The following is a 16,051-nucleotide window of genomic DNA, read 5'->3' as shown; positions in this document are numbered from 1 at the left end:
ACACTGTCTTCCACAATGGTTGAACTAATTTACACTCTCACCAACAGTGTAAAAGTGTTCCTATTTCTTCACATCCTCTCCAGGATCTGTTGTCTCTAGATTTTTTAATGATCACCATTCTAACTGGTGTTTTTTCAGATGTTATTTCAATGTGGTTTTGATTTGCATTTCTCTAATGACCAGTGATGATGAGCAAGTTTTCATATGTTTGTTGGCTTCATTGATATCTTCTTTTGTAAAGTGTCTGTTCATATCCTTCACCCACTTTTGTATGAGGTTTTTTTTTTTTTTTTTTTTTTTTATCTGTTTTAGTTCTTTGTAGATTATGGATACTAGCCCTTTGTCAGATGGGTAGATTGCAAAATTTTCTTCCCATTTTGTTGGTTGCCAGTTTGCTCTAATGATTGTTTCTTTGGCTGTACAGAAGCTCTGGAGTTTAATTAGATCCCATTTGTCTATTTTGGCTTTTGTTGCCTTTGCTTTTTGGTGTTTTAGCCATGAAGTCCTTGCCTATGCCTATGTCCTGAATGGTTTTGCTTAGGTTTTCTTCTAGGGTTTTTATGGTGTTAGGTCTTATGTTTAGATCTTTAATCCATCTGGAGTTAATTTTAATGTAAGGTGTCAGGAAGCGGTCCAGTTTCTGCTTTCTGCACATTTCCAGTTTTCCCAACACCATTTATTAAACAGAGAATCCTTTCCCCATTGCTTGTTTTGGTCAGGTTTGTCAAAGATCAGATGGTTGTAGATGTGTGTTGTTGCCTCCAGGGCCTCTGTTCTGTTCCATTGGTCTATATCTCTGTTTTGATACCAGGTCCATGCTGTTTTGATTACTGTGGCATTGTAGTATAGTTTGAAGTCAGGCAGCATGATGCTTCTGGCTTTGTTCTTTTTGCTTAGGATTGTTTTGGATATGCAGGCTCTCTTTTGGGTCCATATGAAGTTTGAAGTGGTTTTTTCCAGTTCTCTGAAGAAGGTCATTGGTAGCTTGATGGGGATAGCATTGAATCTATAAGTTACTTTGGGCAGTATGGCCATTGTCACAAAAAACCAGCTCCTGAATTTGTTGATATTTTGAAGGGTTTTTTGTGTTTCTATCTCCTTCAGTTCTGCTCTGATCTTAGTTATTTCTTGTCTTCTGCTAGGTTTTGAGATTTTTCGATCTTGCTCCTCTAACTCTTTCAATTTTGATGATAGGGTAACTAACTACTCTAAATTGACCATGTAATTGGAAGTAAATCACTCCTCAGTAAATGCAAAAGAATGGAAATTGTAACAAACTGTCTCTCAGACCACAGTGCAATCAAATAACAAATAGTTTTACCCTTCACTTTAAGTTATATGATTTCTTTTCCCTTTTGTTATGCTGTAAGGTAGGACTCTGTATTTTGTTTTTTATTCAGATGTCCAATTGTGCCAGTTTATTTTACTGAATATGTCCCGTTTTCTCCAGTGATTTGCAATAGCAATGTTGTTGTAAATCAGGAGACAGTATACATGTACATCTTTTTCTGAAGCCCCCATGCTGCTCTATTGATCCGTTTCTCCTCAGGCATACTGTTCTGTGTATAAGCCTTCATCGCAGATGCCATAATTTCTCTAACTTTGTTTTCCTTAACATTTATAAATAATATAAATATTATATTAAATAATATAATTATGTAATCATATAATTTAAATATATAAATATTACATATTACATATATCTTATAGTAACTTGATTTATTTATGTTTAGACACAAGGTCTTGCTCTGTTGCTCAGTCTGGAGTATGGTCATATGACCATAGCTCACTATAGCCTTGAATTCCTGGCCTGCAGGGATTCTCCTGCCTTAGCCTCCAGAATAGCTGAGACTACAGGTACACACTACCATGTTTGGCTGATTTTTAATTTTTTTTTTGTAGATATAGGGCCTTTCTCTGTTGCCCAGGCTAGTCTTGTGCTCCTGGAGTCAAGCAATCCTCCCACCCCAGCCTCCTAAAGTGTTTATAGTAACTTTAAATGACATTAAAATTGATCCTGTTTATTTTATTTTAAGTGTGTTATATTTTTCTGGATCAGTAACATCTGGTGATCTTATCGGCAAGTGGTCGGGAGAAATGATGCAACTCCTTTAGTTTTTCAGTCCATTTGCTTCTTTCTTCGATTGTTAAAGGGTAGTCTCCTTATATTAATAATAAATTATACCTTTTGTTATGTCTGTCCTCTTCTGATTTTTTGAGAACTATTTTTTAACCTCATTTTGTTCCTTCACTAATAAATTTCCAAAGAAGTCTGGTGCCTTCCAAGATGCCGCTTTCTCTCTCAGCACTGGTGCCTTCCTGAAACTGCCACATTAGACTCTGCACATTTTCCAAGAGCCTTTCCTTCGGGCACTCAGTATCCAGAGTTATCATCTACCTTGTCCTAGAAGTTGTTTCAGTAGTTTCTACTAATAGTCCTTTGTTTTCTGGAAAGAAAACCTAACTAATGTTATCTGTGTTCTGCTGCTGCTAGAGCCTATGACCGTTTCCTTTCTTTTGCTAATCACCTCCCACCTCACTTGTTCTGGACTCTGAAGCCATCTCTCCCGGTCTCTTGATAATCTTTTGTATTTGTCTTCTCAATAACATGTAGATTGGGGTGTGTAGACTCCTATTTGTGCTAGAGGTCTGAACCATCAGGAATTTTATTTGCTATACTAATTTACAATGTTTACATAAGGCTTTTTGGACTGTTAGGAAGGGATGTAAGCAGTCACTGTTATCTTTCAGGATTCTCAACACATCTTTCATTTTTTAAAAAGTCACTTCAAAATAAATGGACAAACAGTATATCTATATAGATTTCTTCCTCTACAGTGACATATTTCATACTCCCCTCTACAGGGATATGCCTAATTATATCTATTAAAGACTAATATAAATTAGGTCATTGTTATTCTTTGAATAGATGGAACTCATGCCTCAGAATACATAGGAATAAACCCAAGACCTTTAAAAAACAAAAAGTACGTATTTGCCCCTAGTATCTGGTCTGGGATGGAACCCAAGAGTCCAATGTTTTTTGACTCTCCACATACATTATGTAATGAGATAATGAAAGCTAGTATCTTCTTTTGACAATTAGGATACCATATATACAATAATATATCATTGGTCATATTAATCAAAACTCTGACTAAACAGAGGCAAATACAAAAATAACTCTTTAGGCTCAAATTTATCTGTCAAAAATGTTCAGAATTTCTACCAGGTAAGTGCTCTCTGATTGCATTCCCAGAAATGCTCCACAGTGATAGGCTATTTTCTAAGAACTGGTTTAAAATAGATAATATACGATTCAGCAGTTTGTGCTGTGTATTTTGGATTCTCTGACTTTTAAGATCAATAATAGTGGAGTTATATGATATCTCATTTAATATTTAGCATTTAAGAAAATCCTTAAATTGCAAGCATCTTTTGTAGAAGTCCACCAAGATGTTATGACTTAAGAGAATCAACAAAGGACTTAGATCAAAAGATATGAATGTCTTCATTAAAGATATAAGTTCTATTATGATCACAAAATTTTACTTTTCTGCATCTATTTTTTAAAATACTAGTTTTTAATTAAATCATTTGAAGTATATTTTATTACAGAATTTAATTCTTGCACTGAAGAATGGAGTAATTTGCCTAAATTTTATAATCATTAAAAGGTAATTTACCAATTCTATGTAATATTTTTTTCACATAGAAATATGGCTATACTTTACAGTACTGTTTTACATCTAGAAAAAATGTAGCTGAAATTTAGAATTAATAAGAATTTTTAAATGACTTGTTTTTCAATTATTTTAATTTAATTTTAAATAATATATATGTTCATTTATTAGGTGATGCCAAATTTAGGTTAATTCCACATCTTCCTAATTAGAATAACCCCCAAATGTTGTTATATGTATTCTTATGGATCTAGATAAAATTCTGTTCTTTCATTTTTACATTTAGTTCTGTAAATATACAAATATATCATATATAAAACATTTTTCAAAACATTATTTTTATTCCCACATTTTATGACACTATTTTATTCAAAGTCTTCACACATAACTTTGACATTGTACCTTTATTGACACTAGAGGCACTTTTGGACTCATATAACAACTTTTCAGAACTTATTGTATTTATTTCTGACTGACTAAATTCTTCAGATACAGCACGTTTTGAATATCATTTGAAATTTTGTACAACCCCAATTGCTCATTCACATAACTTTAGAATAATTTGTTTTTTGGTTTTGTTTTTAACATTTTACTTGCAGGTATATATGGAAACCTCCATAATGTGTGAATGTGTATCATTAGAAAGGATTTTTAAACTAATTTTTTATGATAAAATTGCTTGTGTGACGTCACGCCTTCCTAAATTACTAGCTCCATGCTAAATTTTTTTTTCTCTCTCTCTTTCTTCCTGTGTCTTTCACTTAATTCACCACATGAACTCAATACACATTCAAAATAAAATCAATTAATGCCATTGCAGGCTAATCATCTCTAAACAATAAAGAAATGGAAAGGATGCTTCTATGATGAGATGCTAAGGACTTAAGCACATCGATTTCCTCTTTCTTGGAGATGGGATTTTGGAAACAAGAACTTCCCAGTCATGTACACTTCACTTACTATCTACTTGTGTTACAATTTATTTCTTCTTCAAAAATATTTGTAATTCAGCATCAGTATCAACCATAGTTTGGTATATTAAGCATGATTTACCAAATTTTCTGTCTTAAATTTAAAACTAAGAAACTTTTAGCTTCTTCCTTTTATTTAGAATTTATTTTTATATGCATTGAAAAGAAGTAAAATCATTTTCTTTATCATTAATTTTTAGTTGTAACTTACGGGAGCTATTCAGCAATTTTCCCTGCTGCCCGTCAAGATGTCAACATTTACTTCAGAAGAGGGTCACTCTCAACCTGTAAACACTCAAATGTTTATCTTTCTCAGTTCTTATCTGTAATTTAAAAATATTAATTATAGGACTTTGACTTTCTTCTAATGTTTCAATGATTGCTGTTGCCTAAAGCAGAATGACCATCTTACCTTTTGTTAGCAATTAAAATATAAAAATGAATTAATAAAGGTATCATTAAAAACAAGAAAGTTTTTGTAATGCTCTAGGTAATAAAATGTGATTTTGTTTTTCTAAATATGCAGAGCTTTCTAAAAGAATTCAGCAAGCAAAATATACAAATGAGTACAGTCTTCTAAAAATACTTTTAAAACTTAGTACATTATTTAAGACTTCACATAGGAATAAGCGATACAGTAATAGTAGCAACCAAAAAGAAAAATAACTACTTCATAAAGAAATGCTCTTGGCCATGCATATGGTGGCTCACGCCTGTAATCTCAACCCTTTGGGCAGCCCAGGCAGAGATCGCTTGAGCCCAGGAGTTTAAGACTAGCCATGGCAATGTGGTGAAACCCTGTCTCTATTGAAAATAAAATTTAAAAATATGTATCTGGGTGTCTTGGCATGCGCCTATAGTCTCATTACTCTGGAGGCTGGGCTGATATGATTGAGTAAGCCCAGGAGGTGGAGGTGGCAGTGAGCCAAGATCACACCACTACACTCCAGCCTGAGACCTGAGTGACAAACTGAGACCCTGCCACACATTAAAAAAAAAAAAAAAAAAAAAAAAGCTCTTCTTTCCATATATCAATTTTCTGTCATTAATTTTCTGTCATTGTCAATAAGTCATGAGCTAGCAAGGGTAGTCTATATAAAAGATACCACAAAAGTGAATATAATTTATTCTAATCTTATTTTTTGATCATAATTAACTGTGAGAAATCAGAATTATTAGAATTTAAAAATGCAATTCCTGATACCATTTTTGACCACATTTATTAATACAGAAAAATATAGATACCTGTTTGAAGGCACAGGAGTAAGCTTTTGAGTATGTAGGCTCAGTCATAGCTTTAGAATTTAAAGTAGACATACTTGCCTATTATATGAATTTTCATATTCTTCACAGATTTCAATAGTAAAATGATTGTTTTCAGGGGCTTTGTTCATGTGTTTGTTTGTTAGAGATGAGTTCTTTCTATGTTGCCCTGGCTGGCTCTGAACTCCTGGGCTCAAGCGATCCTACTGCCTCAGCCTTCTGAGTAGCTGAGGCTACACATATGTGCCACTATCCCCTTCCTCAGAGTGATTCTTAAATATGTGCACTTATGAAGATTTTAACTCCTCAAATATATTAATATACCTTGTTAGTGTTTACATTCAGGGAGTGTGTGCCATATTAAAATCCCTACTTCTCGGCTGAGTGTGGTGGCTCATGCCTATAATCTGGCACTTTGGTATGGTGGAATGGAAGTATTGTTTGAGTTCAGGACTCTGAAACCAGCCAGAGCAACATAGTGAGATCCCATCTATACAAAAGTAAAAAAATGCCATGTATAGTGGTATATGCCTGTAGTCCCCAGCTACTTGGGAAGCTGAGGTTGGAGGATCACTTGAGCCCTGGAGTTCCAGGCTGTAGTACACTGAGCCATGATCACACTACTGCATGCCAGCCTGGGTGACAGAGTAACACATTGTCTCAAAAAAAAAAAAAAAATTATACTTCTCTTGGTTACCAGCGCAGTGACTTTGAATAATAAAATAAACTATCACAAGTTATAATATTTTTTCTAAGTATTGAAAAAGGAAAACTTCATCAGTTTTTTATAGGGTGAATCAAATGAATCTTTATAGAATATTTGTGTTTCAAATATACGTCTTTAAAACTTGGTGAATATTTTAATGTATTGAGAACTTTTATAATGGAAAAAACTCTCTATGTATCTAATTTACATGTTTTGTTGTATACATTTTTGTGAATAAAGTACATACTCTTTTAATTCAAGTATTTGCCTAGTGTTTATGAGAAAACTTCTGTGAGAAAAGCACAAAACATATGAAATGTAAGGTAAGTTTTGATAGCCATTTCATGCAGTCACATGACATCTGGAAGTCCATCTTTTCAGGTTCAGATTCACTTTTCTTAAGATAGTCTATCCCATAAAATGCTTATGAATCATTATTAAAATCACCTTAATGGAATGATTTACATGTGCTGTTCTCTCATCACTTATAATTTTATACCTGGCCCAAATACCAGAATTCATATCTCCATGGGGCATCTTGTTGTTGAATGCATTATTAATAAATCAAAGTTAAAGTACTTGATAAAAGCAAACTTAAAGTGTTTTATGTACTATCATCAGGACAACATAGTCCAATGAATGGTTCTTCTCCATTCCCAGAATTTATCTGCTTAAAAACTGAGACTTTTTTTTGGAATATACCACTCTGTCCTGATGTAGGGCAGAAAAATATGACATATTTTTGTTCTTTAGATCTGATTTTCACTCTTCACTTTAAAGAAGTATTCATACATAACATCTATCCTACTTCACGATACTTTAACAACACCATGAAAATAGCTTTTCACATTTGTGTTTTAAATAATAGCATAATGGAAGTATTTTTTCACTCTTTATGTTTTAAATTATCAGCTCTGCAATGACCTGGAGGAAAATTCTTTAGTATGAGATATGGATAAAGGAAAAAGCAGAGCTTAAAATCTGAAGAGTTGAACCTCAGAGTTAGCTATTAACACAATGACTTCATAATCATAAATTTTAAAAATTACAAAGATTCTGAGGCTGTTTTGAATGGCTTTCCTCACATATAAAATAATAAGGTAGATTAAATTGTCACTAAAATGTCACCACTTAACTACCCTGGAATAATAAAATTAATAGATGTCTATATAAAACTTGGCAGTTAATAAAGCTTTTTCACATATATTACTTTATTTAATGGTGTTTCTAGGTCTAATTTGTCTTCTAAATTGCAATAAATATACTAATTCTAAAGAGGAATATTATTCATAAATAAAAAGTTATTTGGGCAAGTAACCTAACCTCGGTTTCTTCATCTTTAGAATTGATGATAATAAATGTTTCACAGTGCCGTATAAACAGAAGTTCTATCCACAGTTTCTTTAAAAGGATAAACTTCAACTCTAATTAGCTACTTAGCTCTTAGCCAAGTAATTGCTATTGCATGTAATTGTATTTTCCCTCTAGAATTAAATATATATGTTTATCAAGTTTAAGGCTATGGATTTCTAACTTGAATGAAGTAGCAAGTATATAATAAAATATGTCAAGCACTAAGGATCAAGCTAGTACAATTGTACCATTTTATTTGTGGTAAATAATTATCTTGTTAACTAGTGATGCACCATTTAGATTTTCCTTCAGTGAAACAATAAATGTCTCGTTCTTACTGTTGTGTGTCTGCTGCCACCCTTTCACTGCCAGCCTCTCTGAAATTGTGTTAACCCAGCCTCCTGGTCCAAGGCTACATGGCTCACATTCAGTGATTGATGGACATGGGGCTACAAAGGACTAATTATTTCTTCTGAACTCAATACCACAGTGTAGGACCATTCTTCTTCCAAATCTTCCCTGTGGGTTCAACTTAGGCTGTAGCTACCCACCCTTTCCTTCCCTTCTACTTTACAGATGTTGACGAAAACTTCTTTGTCAAAATCTGCTTCTTGGAGAATTCAAACTGCAAAAAATATTTATGAGACATCCTTATCTTCCATAAAATAGTATAATGATACTTAAATAAGTCTAGATTAAATAGATGAAAAGGATTTAACTCACTGATGATAATACGCTATGTAAGTGGGTAAGCATATGTGTGCACATGTAATACAGTAGAAACAAGTATATAGGTCTGTGACTGGCAAAATTAATTATAAGCTAAATCTTAAATTTCTCCTTTTTTTACTAACCAAAATATAATTTTATTTAGAGCAACATTATTTCCTATTTGTTGAAAAATATTCATTTGCCTGGCCTCTCTAGTGCTAAATAATAACATACAATATATTTCAGGTCTGTGAAATAGACATAGCATCCTACTGGGAGTACTGAGAGGGTTTCTCTTTGCAATTAGTAGAAAAATTAGATTGCCACTTCTCTTTCTTTCTTTCTGCTTTGAGGAGAGATGTGCTGCCTAGAGGTGAAGCATCATTCAATAGACAATGAGGAGAAAGAAAGGAGGACAAGGCTAAAGATCAGAAACGCTAGCCCTGACATTCTTGAGATACTGAACCAGCTTCAACAGTCATCAATTTCTAGACTTTCTGGTATACATGGAAAATAAATACCTTTGCTTAAGACAAAGGGCCCTCATGTAAACTTTCAGTTCGGGACTAGCTTTCTTGATTCCTTTAAAGAAGACATGAAAACTGTGTTTTGTCATGAAACTTTTTAAAATTCTAAATCCCTTTGGCTCTACTTTTAAGGTATTAAAAACATACTAGAACATCACCTTTTATATAAAGGATGAGGAGAAAGAGAGAAAATCCAGTCATTCATGTTCTGGTTGATTATCGAGAATTAAATGGGAGAGTAAGGAGGAGCAAGGATGTCAGAGTCAGAGTTCCCATCTTCCCCCATTCTCCCACCTGGTCCACAGCTCAGGTTGGGTGCCATAGAGGCCTCCAAATTTATCCAGGGAGCACAGCGTCAGAAGGCTGCACATGTCCTTAAGAAATACTCCCCCTTCAGTTCTGCCATATCAAAATGCCCTATTAGTATGTACATGAACGTGGCAGAGAAAAGTGGATAAACAGATGAGCCTAAGGTTGTTGTCTTGGTTCTTCAGAACTTGTTCCATTTTGGAAAGCATGGCATTAAACAACTGCCCTGTAATCCCTGTTAATCCTATAGAAAGGGAGGCCAGGATACTCCTGGAGAAGAAAAAGCAGGCAATCTGGTCTAATCTTCTGATAAAAATACTAATAACAAATCTCCTGGAAAATAAACTAATATTTATGAGGAAGAGAATTTTACCTACAGAATTCTATTAACAGGATATTCCTGGTTTTGGGCTGCTTATGGTAAACAAGTATGGAATCTATGAATTCATGAAGCATAACTCCAAATGTGTCATGTGAGCTCTGCAACTATGCAAGTAGAAATGAGAATATTAAATAACGGAGATGTTCCCTGTTTGTGAGGCAGCCTTGTGCACTTTATTAAAGATCTCATGTATTTTTCTTGGTCATAGAGCATGACTGACGTGTGGAGGAAGCACCTGGAACCTGGGACCTGGTGTATCCAGACATTTCCCTTCTTCATCTGGTCCTGAGATTACTTGTATTTTTGACATTGTTTAGGAAAGTTAGACACTGGGTAATATATTTGAATTGTGTGTCAGTTGGATTTGACAATACGATTCTTTGTGTTACCTCACATATAAAGGTTTCTAAATTCCTCCTGTGCTCTACAAAGAAGATGCAAAGGTGCTAAGAGGGTCAGAGGACTACCAAAGACTTTACAACAGAAAAAAAAGTCACAGTGTTCAGAAAATATATGTTTGGTCCAATCTAGGTGAACTTAGTGTGATCTAATCATTTCCGTAGAATAAAAGCTCCACAAGAATGGGGATTCATTATTCTGTTTTGTCACTCTATTTCTAATGTATTTACTGAGTACATAGTAGGTTCTCAGTAAATAAAAATATATATAAAGATTATTTACCAATAATATAGATAATTAAATGTATAAGTAAATAATTATATATATATCATAATTCAAATAGTCTTTTCAGGTTGTTCATCCTCTGCTTGAATGTCTCAGGGATGTGCTCATATGTGTCTCTGGTATGATGCTCTCATGCTCTTCCCTAGAGGGTATCAATGCATGTGGAGTGGGAGTTTATGTAACCATGTGATAAAAGAGAGATTAAGAAGGTCATTGAATTAACACTGAAATTATCTGAACCTCCTGAGATCTCTGCTGTGGTTAGAGTAAGAGAGATCTCAAATATCAATATGATAGCATCTAAAGTCATTTAAAACATAGTTCTTTATAAGTATTTCTAGCATGGATAATCATTGTCATGCTAAAGGTGTGAAGAAATTGTGCCTCAGGACTCAGTCCTGACAAGTGGCTTATTTTTTCTAGGATTTATCTTTCTATTTCTTCCTGTGTAATACACTATGGAATTAGGACTTCAATTCAGAAGGCTGCAAAAGAACATGTTTTGAGGGCAAAACAAAATCAAAGATTTAATATTTGCAAAATATTGTCTCTCGTATCCAGAGTCACAAAGTCCCTCCTGCGTACCCTGATTTGCTTTCTCCTCTCCTACGTATTTCTGCTGCCTCCCTTTACACAGCAGCAGAAAAAGGCAGAGGACTCCCATTTGGAGATCCAAAGATCTCAAGGAGAAAGGGATGGTAATGGACACAGCCTGGAAAAAGAGAAGTAGTTGTTGAAGACATGGAGAAAAGGTTTGAGGCAGAGAAAAGCAATGAGAGCACATTCTTCTCTAGTCAAAGAAATAGCCCAGCAGGTACACTGCTCAGTGAGTCTCCCATTTCAGGTAAATGGGTTCTCTTGACAAAGGACACCATTGAACTATACCTCCCAGATCTCCTCCCAGATCGTTGACCACTGGCAGATATTTGAGTTATCCACATAGTGAGCAACAGAAAGACAAGAGAGCAAGTTACAAAGAATGTAGAGTGATCAGAATTGATTAGAAGTTCCAGATGAAATTTAATTATTCAAAAGGAGAAGAAAACGGGTTACTTCATAGAAATGTAATGTAGAAAGGCAATGAATTCAATGAAATAAGTAAGGTCACCAAGGCCTTGGAAAGAAATAGAGAAAATTAGGAAGGGGGAAACTATTGTGTTTATATTCTTATGAGAACAAAAAGGAAAGAAAAAAAAACACAGTGGGAGTTTATGGAGTAGCTAAGAGTTTTTTGCATACGATTTTGAAAAGAAGACAAAATACATGCACTTAGAGACAGGGTCATACAGGGACTAGTTAGACCCATCCTGGGAAGTACCCAGGCAAAGTTTGACAGGATTTTTGATGCAGAAAGATGAAGCTCGGGAGATAAAAAAAATAATTCAGCTTTATCAGCCCTCCCACTAAGAAGGATGTTTTTGTGAGAGACAGATGACACAACTGCTGAGAAAATCTTTGCTGGCCACCTAAATGTATGTCTGGGAAATCAAAGATCAGCACAATTTAGGAAAATTAACAGCATGAAATAGAAGGCTTAATCAGAACAAATGACAAGGAAGAGAACAGATAATTTAGGGAACAAAAGAAAAAAAAATTCTGATGGATGTCCTCAGAAGGATTATAGAGGATGCTGCATCCGAAAACAAAATCAAGCTTCTATAAAAAGGAGCAATCAGAAAACAACAAAAAGTTTGAGAACTATTCAAAATAGATCAAAAGGGATTTTTAATCAACAAAAGGGCTGGATAATAGATTTAAATAATGATAGGCCAAATGAATAACCCAAAGGTGAGTCAAGAAGATGCTCCAAAATTTTCAGAAAATAAAAGGATTTGCCATATCCTCCTACAAAGAGATATCGGTGGAAATTGATAAAAAAATGAGAGAGAGGAAAATCAAATAAAGAAGAAGCTCTCCTTAACTTGAATAAAAGGATGCTTCTTCAGACTGAAAGGAACACGTTGGATTGAGCGAAATAACTAAAAAAACACCAGCATTTATACAGACCCTGGAAAAGTATTGCAGCCCTTAAAATCTTCTACAACTTATCTATAAAGACGTTAAAAAAACAGGTGGACTTCAGACATCTTATCTTCAATAGTAGACAAAATAAGAAAACGAAGTATGTTTTCAAAATCTTGAAAGAAAGGTAAAAGAAGACCTCAGAGTTCATTATTCTGGCAAATTCTCCCTTAAATATAGGGAAAAATAAATACATTTTTAGATGTTTAAGGATGCCGGTACTGTGCTGTGTTCGGGCCTTCTATGAAAGATTTGCTCAAGTCGGTACTACAAAATAGGAACAAAATAAGTTCAAGAACTGGAAAGATGTGATAGATAAGAAGCAATCATTAGAAAAGAGATAGCGGTTATTAAAGGAAATTACAGTTAGGTCCAGAGAGTTTTAAATTTAGGAGGGCACACATTTCCTGAACAAAAGAGTTAATATTAGCTGTGAAGGGTGATATATTTTATCTGTGAGGATCCGAAGCAGCTTGGGTAGCTCTGGACAGGAAAGGTAGGTGGGTGGATTTCAATAGGTGTTCCAGGTCTCTTGATGGAAAATGAGCTGTAAACAAAGTATAGAGGTAGGAAAGAAAAAGTGGTTTTAGGGAATGGCAAATGAATCAGTCACACTTGAATCACTGTTGGAAAATAGTGAAAGATCAGAATGAAAAGGTTGATATGAATACAGTGATCTTGATATTGAAATTAAAGTGAACAAAATAAGATGTTGGTTATTAACATTTAATACATTTTTTATTAAAGCAAAGCAAGGTAAAATCAAAATTAAAAACAATCTCTGAGTTTCACCACCTGTTCTTCTTTTATATTATTTCTGCATCTTAACTAATGCTTTTTTTCTGTGAGAATACAACTACAATTACACTAATAAATATTTTCCTTCTGTATTCCATGTATTTGTTCTTACATGTAATTATTTTGTCTTTGTGGTGCTCTGGTTATAGTCCATAAACTAATCATAAGAGTGAGATATTGAAGAATAAAACTTTCTTTACCTACATGTCGTAAGTCAAATATTGTTAAAGCTTATTGTGGGCATTCTAATAAGGATTAGTGTATGTTGTCTCTAAACATTAATGAAAAAATAATATATGTGAATTTAAAAGAGAGAGTTTTAACAATGCACTTTAGCAGGCCTTTGCTACTCCAAATTTGATCTTATCTATATGAAGCGTATGTGTACAGTGTATTCTTAACATATTAACATAATCATAACATACTAAATTGAGTAGATTTTTGTTTCCTTATACTATTATCCCAAAAAACTCACCAGTGAAATCTTCCTAAAGACGTCTTTAGTAATGTATGCAAGCTAGTCATTATGCAATAATGAGTTTGCTTAAGTTACATTGGTAATAGCAATCTTTCTTCTTACTTTTTATTTTTTTATTTTTTAACGAACAATCAGGAGAAAGCACGAATGCAATCCCCCACTACCACAAATTATGCAGTCGAGTTTCCCACATTTGGAGAAATCACAGCGGTCAGCACATCCAGAGTGCAAGATAAGCCTCGCCCTGGAAAAACCACCTTCATGATCACGGTATCTCCCCTGCCAGGTGAGTATGCAATCTTTCTTCTTAAATCTGTGTGTGTCCACAAAAAAACAAGAATAGCTATCAAAGACTACCACAATTAACACTATGAGTGGCACTACAAAGTACACTGCAAAAAATTGTTTGCAAGTTTTTAGATCCACAATAGAAATGACAAAATTTTTAAATAAAATGCCTTGCCAAATTTCAGTTTTGATTTAAAAAAAAAAAAAAAACCAAAGAGAAGGAAGGAGGAAAAGAGAGAGGGAAGGAGGAAGGAAAAGAAAGAGGGAGGAAGAGTAAAAGAAAGAGATACAAAAACATTTTTTTGTTTTTAAATCTATTTTGCCATTGATGTCAACATTTCTTCAAATTATAGATTTTTCTCACCTTTAAGTGACAGAAAGCCGAAACAGGATGTAAAATTTGTATTTCATAAAGGAAAATTTATTTCTTTTATTCTTTGAGCTTAGTTTCAGGGTCAGCTTGGGACCTCTGAGAAGTTGATACCAAGTTTGGATTTGTCATGCAAATCCCGTGTACGAAGGTAAATGCCTGTAAAGGATAAAGGAAGGTGTAGATAGCCTTCAGACAGATGTGTGCATAATTACAGAGAATCTCATCCACAAAGTTGAAATCCTTTTACCTTCATTAAGTTAAAATTCTCTAACTTAGTGACCACATGATATAGTATGACCAAAGATTGTAGCGAGCTATACAGCTGACAAGGCCGTCTTCATGAAGAACTGTAAAAGAATGTTGATTTGGTGAATAGCTGTAGGTTGTTGTGGAGACTTCAATTTTATGTAAAAGGAAAAATGCATTAAAAAAGAATTTATTACATCAGAGTTCTTGACCAAGGACAATGAAAAATCTTGCTAGACCTTAATGGAGAAGTCTAGGAAGGTTAAAATACCCATTTAAATAATTTGGGGTGATTTGATTTTCAACCCTAGGAAAAGAATAAAATATAATTTCGTAGCTGTCAAAGAGGTTAGCACTGAGATTTGAGTAAAACTCCAAAAAATATTGAAACAAAAACATAATGTGCATGTCTCTGGAGTTTTATAATTGTTAGACATAGCAGATGAGAGTAGGAATATGATCATTGCTGGACGGATGATTCAGAGATGCGTGCTATGCATGTTTAAAAGGACAGAGTCACAGAGGAAATCACTAGCATCTAGTTGGCAAATGGTGTAAATTTTTCAAGAAAAGCATGTTCATACATAAAATATGTATGTCTTCATAAGTACAATATCCACAGAGGCATAGCCCATAATTCAGGGACCATGTTGGCACACTAATATGGCCTCTGCCATGAAATGGTGGTATATTTTATACTGCCACTAGAATCAGTAGTAGGTGTATAAAAAATAAAGCACAAGAAAGTAATCAAATAAATATTTGAATTGATTGTTTTGTTGAAAGATGTATGACATAAATGTGTGTAGTTTCATAGATCTCTATGTAGATTTTTGTCTTATTGTTTATTTCTTTATTATAATAAGAGACTAAAGATGTCATTTTGATCAGTGGAAGGGCACATCAAGTATTTATCTGGTCTTTTTTTACTGTAATTAAAACGATTTAGGCAGAAAAAATAAATATACTTCATGAATCCACAGGGGATTACATTCAAGTGAACCTGAGGGCAGGGATGCAGTCAGACTTCAGGGCTGAACTGGAACCAGGCATCTGATTGTCAGCAGAACCCAGTCTTGCTTGTTCCCCTTCCTATGATGCGTCTTCTTTCTTCTCTTGGTGCACGTGCAGCTTTTTTGATTATTTGCCAACATGGCAGAACGAAGCTGTACAGAGTTCTCAGGTTTTCATCTTCTCCATTCAGGAGACCAGCAACATTAAAAGTAAACATTAAAATTAGATTGTTTTGGTCTCAAT

General features: G+C 34.1%; 1 non-coding gene across 1 annotated transcript; it reads right to left on the bottom strand.

The window, feature by feature from the left end:
- Positions 1 to 14,019: 14,019 nt before the first annotated feature.
- Positions 14,020 to 14,181, bottom strand: LOC120365528 (U1 spliceosomal RNA). The gene has a single exon (XR_005580447.1). It is a non-coding gene; the product is annotated as a U1 spliceosomal RNA (small nuclear RNA).
- Positions 14,182 to 16,051: the final 1,870 nt, after the last annotated feature.

This window comes from Saimiri boliviensis, chromosome 10 (genome assembly GCF_048565385.1).
Source record: "Saimiri boliviensis isolate mSaiBol1 chromosome 10, mSaiBol1.pri, whole genome shotgun sequence".
Lineage (NCBI taxonomy): Eukaryota > Metazoa > Chordata > Mammalia > Primates > Cebidae > Saimiri > Saimiri boliviensis.
Note: the sequence above shows the minus strand (reverse complement) of the source record. Positions and strands in the feature narration are given on the sequence as shown.